This window comes from Gallus gallus, chromosome 1, assembly GCF_016699485.2.
Source record: "Gallus gallus isolate bGalGal1 chromosome 1, bGalGal1.mat.broiler.GRCg7b, whole genome shotgun sequence".
NCBI classification, from domain to species: domain Eukaryota; kingdom Metazoa; phylum Chordata; class Aves; order Galliformes; family Phasianidae; genus Gallus; species Gallus gallus.
The window spans coordinates 65,245,483-65,249,621 of record NC_052532.1 but is presented as its reverse complement, the minus strand read 5'-3'; positions in this window follow the sequence as shown (position 1 = coordinate 65,249,621).

The following is a 4,139-nucleotide window of genomic DNA, read 5'->3' as shown; positions in this document are numbered from 1 at the left end:
AAGAAAGTATTGATTCTTTTATGTATGGCCATGGATGAGGTGGGGAGTAGGTGGATATAGGAAGAATGAAAGACAATGAAAATATACAGGTATGCTGTGTGTAACCTAACAAGGTCTTTGTCCATCTCTTTGACCAGATCTACATTGTGGTCTGGCTTGATCTTTGAGACTGGGTCTTGTCTAATGTATTGGCGAAGCCCCACAGGAGGCTGTGACCCTCATTGTAGGTCTAAAAACCCTGTATCAGTGTCTCTATTTTAGAAAATAAGAACATGGTTTCTCCCTTGTATGGGCAGGACTCTTTTAAGGATTGAGCAAAACCCAGGCTTTGAATGCATGACATGACCAGGAGCAGCACAATGTAGTTGTTTTGTGGATTCAAATTCACATGCAGTGAATTTCATCTCCTCCGAGACCACCGTAATGTCATTGCACTTATGTTCCTGCATCAATTCCTGGGACTTTTCCCTCCTTCTTGTGACGAGCTGCTTGCAACAGATGGGGATTTCCACTATCAGAGGTAGAGCAAAGAAAGACAGGTAATACTGGAAAGCCCATGAGGTTGAAGCCGATGGTTAGGAGCTTCCTACACAGTGACCCATACATGCTTGGTGCTGGGATTGTTCCTGCCCAACCCACGTGTCGTACACAGCAGCTTCAGTCACGACAGAGTAGAGGGAAAGCAAGCACCTGCCCTGACACAGTCTCTCCATGGAACTCAGGTGGTCTATCCCAGTCGTCAGCTGAGGCCTCTCAGCTGGGATGCCTGCATAGGCCTGCAGTCATCCATGAGAAGCAGCTGGACACCAGAAGGCTGGTCCAAGCAAAGCCCTGGCTTAGGCTTAGGCCAGGCATGCTTTATGATTGTTGCTAGCACATAGCCCAGTGGAACTGAAGTAAAGTTTTTCACCTAGGGCTTCTAAACATTCAATAATGTGATTATCACATATAGTGAAAAATGAGGCAATAGGTCTCGAGTGATCAAGATTACCAGGATTCAACAGATTTCAGAAGATCAGAGAAATAAAGTTGTGAGGCATTATAGAAATGGTTATGAAAAAATACAGATGGACAAAATGTATTCAAGAAGAAACCTAGTGATTTGTCAGAAAAACACTTACATAGTTCAAGGAATCTGAGAAGTATTACTAGAACTATTGTAACAGATATGCATCTTAAACCAGAGACATTCTGAGTCATTGTCTATCATATATAAATAATTCATCTCTTCAGCATTTCACTGTAAGGGCATTTAAATAAAAGCAGAGTATTTTCTTCTCTGAAATCAACAAATCATCAAAAGAGATTCATGTTTCTCAGTTGGACATTGTTGCTGAAACGAATGAGTGCTCTCCCTGTTAAATGCAACAGCAGTAAATGAGTTTATCTTATTTGAATGCATATTTATCATGTTATCATCTCATCGAGGAGATGCTGATGTTATATGTTAGTTTGTATATACTAAATTTACATGATAGTAGGTCTCATGCTTGTATTTCTACCACTCCCATGGTTCAGAAAGCATTTCCAGAGGAGAGAGATTAATGCAGCCTCAGACAAGGCCAGAAGGCATGCTCCGTGGGTGCCCTTCTAGTTGCCTCAGTAGATTCTCTGGCATGGTTGTTGAGCTGTGCTATGAGGGGTTATATGCAGCTCTTTGGGAGAGAGCTTGTTCCTTGTGGCCCATTGGCTGAGACCAAGTTTGTGCCCCTGATAGAAGAATTGGGTTGTTGCCTTGACTTGCTTGCACAAGGTCATTTCTGTCTGGTATTACAGTGTGAGGTGGCCCTATCATAGAATCGTAGAATCATAGAATGGCCTGGGTTAAAAAGGACCTCAAAGATCATCTAGTTTCAACCCCCTGCCACGGGCAGGGTCACCAACCACTAGAATGGTCACCAACCACTATGTTGTCTGCTGACTCGCACCAAAAAGTAAGAGAGTGTGGCTCTGCTGGCCCTTCTGCTGAGATGATCGCTCCTCTTTCCCACATCCTGTGGACTCCCTGCCATTGGTGTGAGTCATGGCTTGAGCTGGTTGTGTCTGTATGGCTTTTCAGAGCAGGGCCTCCGGATGAGCCAGCTCCACTGCTGCTGGAGGTAGACAGTTGTAGTCTCTTAGACTGAATCAAGGCAATACATGTTAGTGATGTATCGCCATACAGTTTGTGCTTGAGTCCAGACCTCACACAGCTAGACCAAGGAAACCTGAAATATTACTCCAATGCTACTAATAGGTTATTATTTTAATAGTGGTGAAGTTACCTGAAATACCTGACAGATCCTACTAGGTGGCAGCTCACCCAATGGCAGCTCTCCTAGCCCTACTAATATTTGGACCACCCAAAGAACTAGCTGAAAAGTGTTGATACCATCATTGTAGCATTCATTCTAGACCAGATGTGGAATTTAAAGTGGAGTCAAAAGTTGGAATAAAGGCAGTTATGAGCCGTGGAGGGCAAACACATTTCTTACTCTCCATAATACTTCTTCTCAACCAACTCAGTGCATTCCTAAAGTCCATTCCTAAAAATGAAAACAACAACTTAAATCCCCTGTATTCAAATGAGGATTAAAAAAAGACTAGTGGGCTGAAATTAGTTATGACTCATAAATGAATCAGCTATTGAACGCTCATTCAAAATCTGTTTTCAAGAAGGAAAAAATAGTATGAATAATTGGAAATTAAGGAGATTTTGCAAGTAAATTCTTGCAGATATTTAGTAAGTGGAAGAAAGAAATTCCAGAAAGTGTGAAAGAGAGAGTGCAGTAAGAAAATCAGTTAGTGCTGTTACTGACCACAAGCATGTACCTTTGAAAAAAGGTAAGATATCAGACGAACGTAGCAAAGAATTTGACATTCACTTTTTGAAAGTCTTGAGAGATCCAACTGCATATGAGACGTTTGTCCTTGAAGTGAGTAGAACACATCAGTGGTCCACTGCTGGTCAGGTTTGTGACCCCAGTCCAACTGGTCACTCACTGCATGCATGCATTGTCCTGTATAGCATCCTTTGTGTTTTCACAGTACTCAAGGATATTTTACACTGATACACTAAATGCTTCTCATGCACCAAGGGCTCTCAGGACACAAAATGTACAGAGCACAGAAATTACAGAGTTCTGTCATAAGGTGAAATAAAGTGTCTGATTTACTTTGATTCCACCTTTGTTCTATGATCTACTTCTGCTTTCTTTCTTTCTTTTTTTTTCTGATGATGGAGGGAAGAACACCAAGGCTAGCACCAGTGTTACTCTCCCTGTCTCTTGATCACCTGCAGGTGCTAAGCTGCTGTAGCACCTAAAGGCAGAGGGGAATAGCAGCTTGTGTCTAGCTGGAACCATTTTTCCCCTGGAAAGGGAACAAACAACCGACAATAAGGTTATTATCTTCATGTGCAAGCCTTTGCTTATGCATCCGAAGAGGTGAGTCAATTGACACCCCCTTAGCCCTACTAGCCTGCAGTAACAGCTTACTAAGTCTGCTACAGGATGTAACCCTTTATCATGGCATTGTTGATTACTCATGCATAATTCACATAATCTGCCATCTGACGTTAGCTGTTGTTCCCAATTCATACTGGTATGCTTTTTCATATATAATATGTTTTCAAAGGTTTCAGATTTGGGGCTAAGAGTGCCTCACCCAAAACTCTGGCCATAGCCACCATGGGAAAATATATATGCACCAAGATATGTGAATAAAATATTATCTGAGCAAATCAGCTGAAAGAAAAGCAGAACTAAGCAATTGCATTGATTTTCTTTGCCAAAACTCACTTCCAATTTCAACAACTAGATAACTAGATAAGGTGGTTCATTCCTTTGGGTCCAGCAAGTCGTTCCTGGGACTTTACCTGGATGCATTAAACATCTGCAAGTGCAGTTTGACCAAGTGAAGAGTCACATCAGTTCTGCTAGGCAGCGAATCACCACCTCCTGTAAGTATCACTGAAATTTATAAGCAAAAGTCCCTTTCTTTTCCCTTTAGCTGCTACTCAACAAACACCATAGAACAGCTCAGCATTTCACTCAATATGCCTTTTTTAGCTAACGTGTATATTAACCATATCCCACTGAACCTTAAGCATCTGTTTTAAAGTATCAACCGGAGAATTCAATCACTGCTGTGGCATGGTA